The sequence below is a fragment of the Pinus tabuliformis genome, chromosome 6 (assembly GCF_031772625.1).
Source record: "Pinus tabuliformis cultivar Carrire ecotype Pingquan chromosome 6, CPIR1, whole genome shotgun sequence".
Classification (NCBI taxonomy): domain Eukaryota; kingdom Viridiplantae; phylum Streptophyta; class Pinopsida; order Pinales; family Pinaceae; genus Pinus; species Pinus tabuliformis.
In genome coordinates this window covers 513,500,449-513,513,571 of record NC_142292.1, presented here as the reverse complement: position 1 = coordinate 513,513,571, position 13,123 = coordinate 513,500,449, and the positions used below count along the sequence as shown (strand labels likewise).

Genomic DNA, 13,123 nt, shown 5'->3' with positions numbered 1-13,123 from the left:
TCATTGTGAAATGAGTGACAAAATCACAAGTCAAGCCGTAGATTTGCGACTTGATAATGATTTAATTGATAAGAAAGTTTATGACTATTTGAATTGGCAGGAATCAGAGGAAGGCAAAAAAGCAGGGTTTCCCAAGATCAATGAATCCCACAAAGAAATGTTGTTTAATAAATGGGATGCACAGATCAAAAAAGCAGAATAGGCAGCGAAAGAAGTAGCGACAACAGCAAGCAATATCATTGACTGTGTCAATGAAAATCTGCACAGAGCCAACCTGATATCGGAAACCACTCCAGGATTTCTCCCAAAAACGCAGCAACTACAAACAAGTTGGAAACAGAAAGCTGAAGAAAGGGCAGAGTCAATCAAAAAGTTAACTAAGTTAAAATGGGACACTTACTGGCAATATTTGGTGAAACCACATAGTCAGTGTATGACTCTGAAGTGCCTTACAAATTCCGTCGAAAAGATAGCGCCAGCGCTTGCTGATTCCATCTTCGCAGGACAATTAAAATTGGAGGTCGGCCAACCGACACTCCTAAAGCCGATGTTGGATGCCTGTGACTTAAGAGAACAGATGCATAGTTGATATTTAGATACAATTTCAGTTTAATTTTGATTTATTTTTTGCTTTAGATGAGGATGGTCATTTAAACCTCCTCCTGTATTTCTGTAATAACTATTTTTAGTCTTTAATTAGTAGTATTTAAACCCCTCTCATGCATTTAGAGAAGGGCCCAAAAATTTATCAAAAATAGTTCTTCAGAGCATGCACTTTTGTCCCCCTGAGGAGGTTTTGATAAATGAATGGAACGAAATTTATTTATATCTGTGTTTAATGTCTACTACTGAAATGCACTTCTATACTCTTAGTAGATAATGAATTATAAGATAAATCTATATTGCTGAAGCTCATGAGTATGACTTATTATCAATGGTATTTTTATCTCTTAACGATTTCTGCTTATGCGTCAAGTGATATGTTATTTTCAGTTGTTTATATATGAAGGCTTGAATATTCAGTTATCATTTGGCACTTTTGTACGGTGTTAACTATTCTTTTTATGCTGAGTGTATGAATAACTTCTTATGCGATATGCTTATCATAATTGTTTCAGCTAATTTGTTATACAAAACAATTTACTTTTAATGAATTCTTTTCTTGTAGCAATGGAATAATATTTATTACCGATTGCTGTTAGAAACTATTTTAGATCGCATAAGTGAAGAGTTAATCCCGGGATAGTTTCTTAGAATTATATGTTTCCATTCATTAGAATAAAATTGCATGTGTTAGATTAGATTTAGATTAAAAACATTCTTTTTGGAAACTTTTAGGAAGGAAAACATCATCCCTTAGCATCATCACAAACAAATTGGGAAACTGGTCCTATTATCCCCAGTCAGAGCCACTATCCCAAACGGAAAAGGAGTTGCTTTCAAGTTCCGCACCGAGTGGTTATCCCCCTTGTTGTAGATCCGATTTGCGGGGCTTCAACAGGTGGCTATTTTTGAGTTGAAATTTCCTTTAATATGATAATTTATTGTATTCTTAATATGGAGTGCAAATATGACACTTGAAAATTATATATATATATATATATATATATATATATATATATAATTCTTATTCCATTAATAGATTATTCTGGGAGATTTGTAATTCATTCATTTTTTAATATGGAGTTGACATGTAACATTATAAATATTAATAATAAAAATAATTATATATAGGAAGAATTCTATTGATATATATTTTCTACATATAAATATGATTGGAGCATGTATTAACATTTTAATGTATAGATTGTGAATCATAAATAAAATATTTCAATGTCATACTTAGAGGTGCTTTCCAAATCAGTGTGAGGGAGATTTTGCCACATAATATTACTTTAAAAAATAACAAAATAATACTTAAAATAACAAATTGAAAAAAATAAACATAAAAAAAAAAAATCAATGTCTGCGATGAATAAAATACTTCAATTTCCGTATTAATTTTACATCCACTTTATATATAGATAAAGTAATTAAAAAAATAATATACTAATTTACTTTTTAATATTAAAGAGATATGTCTTTTACTACTTAATGGAGTTGACAAATGGCATATAAAGATAATATAGTTGATATTATATGATATGTAATTCATTTTATATTTACTTGGCATGCAATAATTAAAATAAAAATATAGTAATAACAAAAAAACAATTTTCTATTAATTATAAATAAAATATTTCAATGTCTCTATTAAATAACATAGTTTTATAACATATTTATATAAAATAAAAAATAAAAAAATTCTTATGGTTTCACTTTTTTTTAGTAAGGAATGTGTAATTTATTACATTCTTAATACGGAGTTCATATATAACACACATATGTATAAAGATCAAAGTTCTTATTCTATTAGTAATTTCTTCAGAGATTTGCAATTCATTCATTTTTATTATGGAATTGACATGTAATATTTTAAATATTAATAATAAAAATATTTTTTTAAAAGAGAGAAAGTCCTACGGATACATGTTTTCTACTACCAAATATGATTTGGGCATGCATTAAATTTTAGTATGTTTTTTTTCCCATAAGGAAAAAGTCGTAATTTCTATTAATGATAGGAAATTACATTTTGTAGATGCTGGTCGCATATTGATATGAGGTCATCGACCTGTCTGTATATACAAAAATAAACTGTAAGATCTGGATCTCCACGCAGGGAGTCGTATAGTTGATCTGTCTATTTAATACCACAGTTTTTACAAAAAATTCCTCTGTCCAATGAGTACTGCTATAGGCCGTGCATAAACTTAGAAAATATATAATAAAAGTCCATATGTCAAATTGTCAAAATTGTCAAAAAATGGCTCTGTTGTTTTTGTCGGATCATTGACCCGTTCTGTTGAGGTCGTCAAAAGGCCTGTGATAATATTGATGGAAAGTTCCATCAATCTGCTCCTGTATCAGCCATTGTTCTAGATGGCTGTGCGCCGCTTCTTTGGAAAGTTGGTCCGCTTCTGTGTTCTGTTCCCTGTATATATGACGACAAGCAAAGGATTCAAAAGATGATATCAGTCTTTTGGCTTCGTCCAGTATGTGTCTCAAAGAATATGCATGACATTGAGATGCAGAATTTATCCAATTGCAAACAATCTGTGAGTCTCCAAACAGTTGCAGGTGTCTGCAGTGCTTTTGATGTGCAAAGTGAATGATATGTTTTGCTGTGCATAATTCAGTAAAGTTGTTAGTGCCATTGTCATATTTGATCTGTATTTTGTAGCAGTGCGATTCATTGATGTGTAGTACAACTCCTCCGCCACAGCCCGCATCCTGTGCGGAACCATCGAAGAAAGCCCAGGGCTTTGTCTTATCGACAGCAATGGGATTTAAGGAGCGAGGTGGGGGGTTGGGAGCAGCATCTGGTATAAGATTGTAATCTGCGATGGTATGGTGCAGTATAGTAGGCCAGTGGGGAGCTTTATTGTTGAATATGATATGGTTCCGTGCAATCCAAATAGCTCTACATACTAAGAGAGGCATGTTGTAAGCTTTCCCTGAGTGTGCTCGTATCCAAGAGCACCAAGCCTCTTGTATGTTCTCACCCTGCCATGTAGTGAGGAAAGTAAAGTGTGATGATAAATTGTGCCAGAATTCTCTAGTTACTATGCAATGAAGGAATAGGTGATCCGTGCTTTCTTCTTTGTTGCAGCAAAGGTGGCATCTGAAAGGCCCGTGAAAAGACCTTTTCAATAGATTTTTGCCGGTGGGGATCTTGTCCCATATAATGTTCCACATTAATAAACGGCAGCGGGGGGCAACTTGTAGCTTCCATAGATTTTTCCATTGAGGGAGGATATTCGGGGGCATGTGAGGCTCCATTAATTTCAGGTATCCCATTTTGGGGGAATACAATCCATGTTTAGAGAAGGCTCAAATGAGCTCGTCCGATCCCTCTGTCAATCTGATGTGGGCCTGGGTAAGGGCATCGGTGTAGTTATCCCATTCAACCTGCCATTGCTCAGGTATGCCCAGAGTCGCGGATGTAAGCCAAGCCTGTTGTAGGAAGCTTGAGTTATCACTGTCCCCAATTTGATTAATATGTGTGATGCCTCTGCTGTGCAAATATCGGATGAGGTCTTCCGAAAGTCTGTTTGAATTACCGCATCCGACCCATGGGTCTTTCCCAATCCTAACGTTGTGTCCACTCTTGATACGCCAAGTTATGCCTTCCCTCAAAAGAGGAAGGGAGCGTAACACTGCCTTCCAGATGTTGGATATATTATGTCCAGGTTCATGATGCTGTTGGAACCAGTCCATGAGATGAGTAGGTCTGATGTATTTTGCTTGGGCGACACGGGACCAAAGGCTATCGGAGGTCAGTAGCTGCCATCCTAGTTTGGCTGCTAAAGCATTTGCAAAGTGATTAAGCCTTTTTATACCCCAGCCACCCCAGCGCTTTGGCATGGCTATAGAGTCCCATTTCACCCATGCAAAGATCCTTCCAGGTTGCTGTCCTTTCCATAGAAATCTGGAGCATATACTCTGTATCCTGTTGAGTACTCCACGAGGTATCCAAGCGAGGGTCATCCAGTAGACCGGCGTAGCTTCAATGACCGCTTTAATGAGGATCAGCCGACCCGCACGAGAAAGGTATTTGTGATACCATGTCTGAAGTCTTTTTTCCACCTTGGCTATCAGCCAAGTCCAGTTAGCAATTCTGTATCCAAGGGGTTTGAGTCTATACCCCAAATACTTTATACCATCATCTAGGGTAGATGAGGTAAAGGGAAAGCGTTGAGTGGCGAATGCTAATTCATGTCTAGAGCAGCCAACCGCTGTGATAGAGGATTTACTATCATTTACCATCATTCCCGTAGCTTGCTGGAATAGGAGAAAATTATTGTGAAGGGTTGTGACATCTCCAATGCCTCCATTGAGGAAAATGAGGATGTCGTCCACAAACAGTAGGTGCGTGAGGAAAAAATTTTCCGATATGTTGATCCCGGTAATCTGATGCCTCTCCCTGGTAGCAATGATAAGCCTACTGAGCCCCTCCATGACAAGTAGGAAGAGTAGAGGGGAGAGAGGGCAACCCTGTCGGAGCCCTCTTTCCGAAGTGAAGAAAGGTGTGGCTTCCCCATTGAGGAGAACACTATATGGCACATCAGTGATGCAGCTCATGACCCATTTAGTGAAGAGGTATGGAAAGCCGAGGTGTGCAAGAAGCAATTTGATATAGAGCCAACTGACTCTATCAAATGCTTTGGAAAGGTCTACCTTCAATATCATACCTTTTTGTTTTTTAGTGTGGAGGGTATGAAGGAGTTCCTGAGCTGTGACAATGGCTTCATGGATCTGCCGGTTGCTTAGGAAAGCGAATTGTTCTGAAGAAATGTGACGAGATAAGATAGGCTTCAGACGGTTGGCAATGATTTTAGCTACAATCTTGTATAGACAGTTGCAGAGAGATATGGGTCGGAAGTCGTTGAAAGATGCAGGGTGGTCGGCTTTGGGGATGAGGGCGATGAATGTAGATTTTAGGGTCGATGAAACATTACCCTCCAGCCTGCAGTGTTCGATGACTTTCAGGAGATCAGCTGCCAGGATGTCAAAGAAGGCTATATAGAACTCAATGGTCCATCCGTCCGGTCCTGGACTCTTGTCTTTTTTGAACCATTTGATGGTTGCTTCAAGTTCCTCCATAGTCACTTCCTGAGTGAGGTCGATATGGTCCTCTTGCGAGACGAATCTGGGGAATTTCTCGGCCACCCTCATGATTTCGAGTATGTTGGTCTCCCTGGGTGCCTTGTATATGTTTTTGAAATGATCAGTAGCTAGCTTTGCCAGGTGCCTCTGAGATGTGACTGTGTGGTCCTGATCATCTTTTAGTTCCCAGATTGTATTGATTGCCTTTCTGCCATTTGCATAATTGTGGTAGAATTTGGTGTTGTCATCCCCAGCAGTGAGCCATATGGCTCTGCTCCTCAGCCTCCAACTTTCTTCTCGTTCTTTCAGGATCTGTGATCGTTTGGATATGAGAGAAATGTATAACTCCTTACTTTCCTGAGTAGGGAAGGTGCCACCCTCATCTTCCTCATGTGCAACAATGATCCTCTCAGCCTCGCTTAATGTGTGGTCATCCCGGAGTCGCTTCTGATGGGCCCAATGTTTGGATATTCTTTTGAGCTCTGATAGCTTCCTGGTGAAGCCGTCAATTATGTTTTCACCGTCTCTGATGGGGTTATTCTGCCAATACTCAGTGACCAATTGCGCGTAGGATGGGTCCTGTAACCATGATGAGTTAAACTTGAAGGGACTCTTTTTCTTGATGTGAGAGTCTGAGATCTCTAGGTAGATAGGGCGATGATCCGATATTCCTCCAGATCCAATCCACTGTCTGATTTGGGCAAAGCCGTTGTGAAGGGGTTCTTTAATCAGGAACCTGTCGAGTCTTCTGGCTAAGCTCTGATCACCGCTTCAGTTGTTAGACCAGGTGTGTTGGATCTTTGCCATAGGCGTATCTATCCAGTGGTGGTCTTCCAATAGAGAAGAAATAGTATCAGAAAAGGGGTCCACCCTAGCTGCATGTCCCCATATTTCACAGAAGCCCAAGGTGAAGTTAAGGTCTCCTCCCAATATGATGTTATCCTCACGCAGTAGGGCTGATCCCAGAAGGGAGCTCTAGAAGTTCGCCCTATTAGAGCATGGCCCGTATACATTGATGAGGCGAAGTTCTAGTTCCATGGAGCGAGCATACGCATCAACTCCAATGTACCCACGTCCTCCCCAAGAATTGATAAGCCTCATGGATTTATTATTGATGCCGATAGCCAATCCACCAGATCTCCCAGCAGCATCGATAGCGAAGAGGGTCCAATTGGGTAACCAGGACTTGAATATGGGAATAAGAGTGTCTGCCGGACAAAGAGTCTCTTGAAGAAAGATTATATCCAATTGTTCTAGGGAGAGCAATCTCCTGAGGGCTAGTTTTTTGGGGTTACTAGCAAACCCTCTGCAGTTATAGGATAGAATTTTCATGACGGTAAGGTGGTAGGGCCAGTCTGTGCTCTAAGGGCCCTAAAGATGGTCTACTGTCGTCCAATGGCGACTTCAGCATTAGCAGTATGTCTAGCTTTTGATATGCGTGATGGCCTGCCTCTGGAGTGTTTGAGAGAGGCAGGTACAGAATCCAGGGCAAGTCCAACTACGTCCGGGCCTCTGTCTTTGGATCTGGGCCGGAGGGAGTATCGGGGGGGGAGCAGGGGAGGATTGGGTCGGGAGCGCTTCAGATAAATGGGGGAGAGATGGCGAACAAGAGGAGGAGACCAGCGGAGGGGAGGGAATAGGGCAAGTGAGAGGGGGAGATAGAGGAGCGGTGGATGAGGCAGATGAGAGTGCGGTGTGTAAGTGATGCAAAAGTGCAGATGCAGAACTATGATGGTAATGCAGGGGCGATGAAATGTGAGGAGGAGATGGGACATACGTACCCGGCATATCATTCTACATCGGTGCAGTGTCTGTAGGAGCTGATGCGCGAGTCCGGACCCCAGTCGAGGAACTCGGCGGTTCTGGAGGAGTACAATCAACCTGTCTCTGAATGTCCTCGGGCTCCTCTGTATGTGGATGAGCAGGTGATGGGGGGGGTCGAGCCTGAGTATCTCCATGGTCCTGTGCCGATCTTTTATGAAGGAGAGGGCAATCCCGATACAGATGCCCTACTTTGTGGCATCTGCGACATCTGTAAGGGATTCCTTCGTAATCTATGATCTGCCTCCAGGATGTGTCCCTCCATTGTATCGTGATATACTCCAGAAGGCTGCCCCTAGTGTCCAGGTTGATGAGGAGGCGTGCGTAAGCCATCATACCTGTGTGTAAATACGACTTGTCGTAGTCCATGAATCTGCCAATGGCGTTTCCAATTCTCCTGAATATGTCCTCAGACTAGTACTGCAGGGGGAGTCCGGGAAGCCTAATCCATACCGGTCCAATCCCAATCTGTTCAGTCGCCGGGTTGAATAAAGGGGTCCATCTCTTGAGAAGAACAGGGGCATGTTCGAAGTGCCAAAACGAGGATAGGACCCAATTTGTGTGGTCGGCACGAGCGAACCGAAGCGCGAACCATCCTCTCACAAAGGTTTGTACAAAGGGTATGTCAACCAGATGATGCCCCCATACTTCCATGGCCCAGGTCTTGAGTCATTCAGCCGAATAATGTCTGCCTCTGATGCATCCCACGAGGACTCTGTCTGTGAAATCCATAACATCGCCCCACTGAATATCTTCTTCGAGCCTGAGAAAGGTGTCCTCAGCCCTGGATTTAAAACAACGGTGCTTCTGATTGTGGCCAGATCTCGCCGGAGGGTTTGATACCGAGGCGGGGCCAAAACCCTGGGGGGGGGGAGCGCTGGGTGCAGGGTGCAGGGGATCGGTGCTGGAGGTGAATTGAGGTCCAGAGAGAGGCAGAATCCCAGTGATACTACCCGATAGAGCTCCAGCAGATGAGGAGGCGGTTAGGGGGGGGGCGGAATGCGGAGGGTCAAAGGATGACTGGGGCATCGAGGAGTGGTGAGGGGCGGAACTAGGGTTAGGGTTTATGCAGCCCGCCACAAAACCCAGGGTGGCCGGAGAGTGAGGAGGGGTGGATAAAGCCGGCCAGGTGGGGGGGGAGTCCGGGAGAATAACGGGATAATGACCAGTCGGCAGCCCATCGGAATAAGAAACCATATTTTCCGGGAGATCAGCATGGAACATACCTTGAGCTGTAGGGTAGGGTGTACGCCAGATGGAGACGCCCTCCAGCGGGTCCTCGAAGTAATCGACAGCATCCTGTTCCTCCATGTTGACAGCGACAAACCTCGAAACAGCGAAACCCTCGGAACAGTTAACCGCAGAGGTGCTAGGGTTAGGGCAGATTTCGTAGCCGGTGCAGCGGTCCGGTAGCGAAGGAGGCGGGCGCGGTGCAGGGGAAGCCTGTGCCCGTGAGTGGAATGGAGAGTAAACGGTGAGTGGCGACCGGGGTTGACAGTGCGAGTGACCGGGAAGAGAAACAGTGCGAACCGCAGAGATGTGAACAGAAACCCTAACCGCAGCCGTCGCGCTCCATTTCGCCTCTTGTACTCCTCACATTCCAATTTTAGTATGTTAATAGTGAATATATATCTATATATCTCTCTCTCTCTCCATATATATATATATATATATATATATATATATATATATATATATATATATATATAATTCTTATTCCATTAATAGATTTTTTTTTTTAAGAGATTTGTAATTTATTCATTTTTTAATATGGAGTTGCCATGTAAAAATTAAAATATTAATAACAAAAAATTCATATATATATATATATACAAAATGTTTATAACAAAAATAATATTATATATAGAGAGAGTCCCATGGATATATGTTTTCTACTTCTAAAATATAGTGGAGCATGTATTAACATTTTAATGTGTAAACTATATATATATATCATTTTGTTAAGTCTCACTAGCACAACCGGTTGAGGATGAGTTTCGTTAGCAAAGCGACCCAGGATCAAACTTCATGAAAATTGTGCTGATGCTAGGGGGAAGAGACATGTTAAAATCCAATCAACTTAGGGTTGGTGTGGCCCAGACTCGGTGCGATCCCTGGGTGACTTTGATGGCTTATATACCCTTGGGTTGTGGTTTCTCAAGCCACGAGTCAAGGCTAGAAGAACACAAACAACTTGAATATATATATATATATATATATATATATATATATATATATATATTCAAGTTGTACGAGTCAAGGCTAGAAGAACACAAACAACTTGAATATATATATATATATATATATATATATATATATATATAATTTTATTAGTTAAAAAAATTAAGATGTATTTTATATATAAAGAGATATAATTTTTTTATTTTTTTTTTAATATGTAATTGAGATGTAACATTTTAAGTATTAATAACAAAAATTATAGATAGAGAATCTTATGAATACATGTTTTCTACTTTCAAGATTGGGACATGTAATAAAATTTTAATATGTAGAATATGAATTATATATATATATATATATATATAAGAGTTAATTTTTATAGATAAAGAGAGAATTCATTCTTTCATTCACTTTTACATTGAAGGTGTTTCTTTTTGGGGTTGGGCTGGAAAGACACTATTCATCCCACCTATAAGATCCATCCATTTGTTTTTCCCTCCATCAAACCATTTTTGACCACGTGGTACTCTGATTAGTGCAATATCTCAACCTCACTGCCAATAGCTCTTGGCACTCTAAAAAATGCAAGTCATCAAACTCACCACTAACAAATTGAACCTGATCAACATAGAACTTTCCAAGAACACCTGAAGAAGGCAGTGAGGGAGTAGTCTCACATACCATATCTGAACAATCAACTTATCATTTGAATCCACACTCACTCATATAATACTCCCTGGAAAGATTATCTTATACTCTTGGAAAATATCTAGAAAAATGACATGTGGCCCTCCAAATTCCATTGACACCCCAAACCTCCAAGAAAATATAATAGCCATATATGCTCTTAAATCCCCCGGAGACTTCTATATCATCAAATCCAACATATGTGTTCATGACAACCTGAAAACCATTGGCATGTGCATTCATGACGAAATCAAAATACTCCTAGAGCTCCCCTTCAGTTCCAGGATACTATACCAAAAATCCACAGACATCCTTGCAATTATTGTAATAAAAATCCTTCAAAACAACCTTTAGGACCTTCATATCAAGGGAGCCTACTTGAATCAACATGGATTTTTCTGCAACAATCCTTTCATCGAGAAGATAAGCATTGAACATGGGCAACTCGGTGAGATCCACAATCATCGTTTGGAAACTCAAGAGTGGATCCAACTTCTCCTGGGAAATATCTACCTGACCAATTGTTTGTCTAGCTCTTTGAAGTTTTCCTCTGAGTTGCATTGACTTGACTGGTAAAACCAACATTATGAAAATTGATCCATTTTGTATACACAATTCTCCCTGCCAATCATGATAACATAATAGCAATTTTCTCAATACCCAAAGAATTAAATAAGCAATTATATAAATTATGTGGTCATTTAACTATTTACCTATATAATTTTCCATCAATCATCTTACTCCGGGCATAACCAAATGATGCAATGGTAAATTTTCATAAACAAGTAAGAAACCATTGAAGTAGAAGGTTTCTCTTCGTAAACTAGCTTTGTCCAATGGCTCTTTTACCATGGATTTCAAGCCAGGTGCTAATTTTCTTTTCTAGAATGAACCTATACAACTTGGTTAAAATGTGGCTAATCATGATAGTTCTATAGTTATAAGGCTTTGTGTCCACAACTTAGGGAAACCCTGTTTAACTGCCAAGTTGAAGAGATTATACAAGTGCAGAATAAGAATGGACCTTCCAATTTTGAAAATTCAGCTTGGTAACTTTCAATATTCCTAACTTTCTCATCAATATACAAATATAAATTTAATTTACATCAAATAAATAATAAAACAAATTTTTATATCTGCATAAATAAAACTAATAATCCAATACATTCAAATCACATAGAATGAATTAAACAGAGCACAGGTCAACATTCAAAGTTCCTGCAAACACATAGAATGAATTAAACAGAGCACAACTCAACATTCAAAGTTCCTGCAAACATTAGATATATTTATAACAATTTGATATATATAATGCCAAACTGACAGACAAGTGAATGATTGTACGTTTTGATTAATCTATGTACTCTATTCAACTTCTTCCCCTGTTCTGCTGCAGCGTGACGCGCTCACTAATTACAACAGTAACAGTAATTCCATCCGTGCATAATGTGTTGCTCATGATGATGATATGTGAAGCTCCTGCAGCCTTTTTCAGTTAAAACACCCTGCCTTTCATAACAGCTTCCTCATACTGTCTTCCTATGGGGATTATTTTCATCATAAGTTCCTGCATTAAACACCAGTTTGGATAATTATATAAGGCACCTATGGAAAAAGTTGTGTAACAAGGCCTAACAAGGGTTGTCAATCTTAAAAAAAAGAGATCTCTTTCAATAATAAAAAAATAGAATAAATACAAATGCCACTTCCATACCATTACCCAATAAATAAAATTGCTCCAAATAGAGTATCATTTCAGTTCTGAACATTCAGGGAGAAGGAACTCACAAGTGAACTGCACTTCTCTGCACCTGCATCCACATGATATATAGAAATATCTTCCAGTTGCTGCTGATGCTGAATGAAATGGCCGAATGCTAAAAGGTAGGGACATATTATGTAGTAACTGTTAACAGATTGTGAACATTCAGGCAGAAGGAACCCAATGACTGATAGCGAGACTATTAGTGTACTGTACTCTCTCTGCTCCTTCATCCACAAGATATATATACAAGTATTTTCCACTTGCTGCAGCTGCTTGAAATGGCCGAATTGTAAAGGCTAGGGAAATATTAACAGATTTTGAGATGTGAATAAGAGGATCATGATGAGAGGCGAAGGCCTTTTACATTACGGAAATGGTTTTCTGCAGCAATCATAGATGCTACAACTCCATCCTCATCTTTTTTATCCCTTCTCTCCTCATATAAGCAGAACCAGCAAAACATATTGAAAACAGGGCTTCTCTTTATCACCATGATTATCAAGTGTACTATGAACTAATTTGGAAGCTGGGCTTCCAGGAGCATGAGAGCTAGAATTGCAGTCCATGTGTATGTGTAGTAATACTGCGCAAAACCTCAACCACTTACAGTAAAATTATGAGTAGTAACAGAGGACACATATATTAGAAGGGCGACGTCAGAGCAAAATGTTATGAGTCCGGACTCCTGATTGCTGTTATCAGTCCTCTTCTCTTGTGAAAACAGAAAATTAATTAACTTGGGCAGCACGCTCTTAGATTCCAAAACGGCAGGTCACATGGGAATTTAGAAATATGGCGACCTAGGTGTGTAGCTTGGCGTGCAAGCAAAGTAATAAAGTTATAAACACACATGCTAGCATGGATGGTATCTTTGACTTGTCGCACAACCTAAAATTATCGGCCTTGTCTACCGATGTTACAATTTTGCCCACATGGCCATTTCGTGTTCGTTTTTGTTTC

At 39.8% G+C, this 13,123-nt stretch overlaps 1 long non-coding RNA gene across 1 annotated transcript; it reads right to left on the bottom strand.

Moving 5' to 3' along the window:
* Window positions 1–11,665: 11,665 nt before the first annotated feature.
* On the bottom strand, window positions 11,666–12,500 carry LOC149259558 (uncharacterized). Its single transcript, XR_016247417.1, has 2 exons — window positions 12,113–12,500; window positions 11,666–11,965 (listed from the first exon to the last, which is right to left on the bottom strand). It is a non-coding gene; the product is annotated as an uncharacterized LOC149259558 (long non-coding RNA).
* Between the last annotated feature and the right edge of the window lie 623 nt (window positions 12,501–13,123).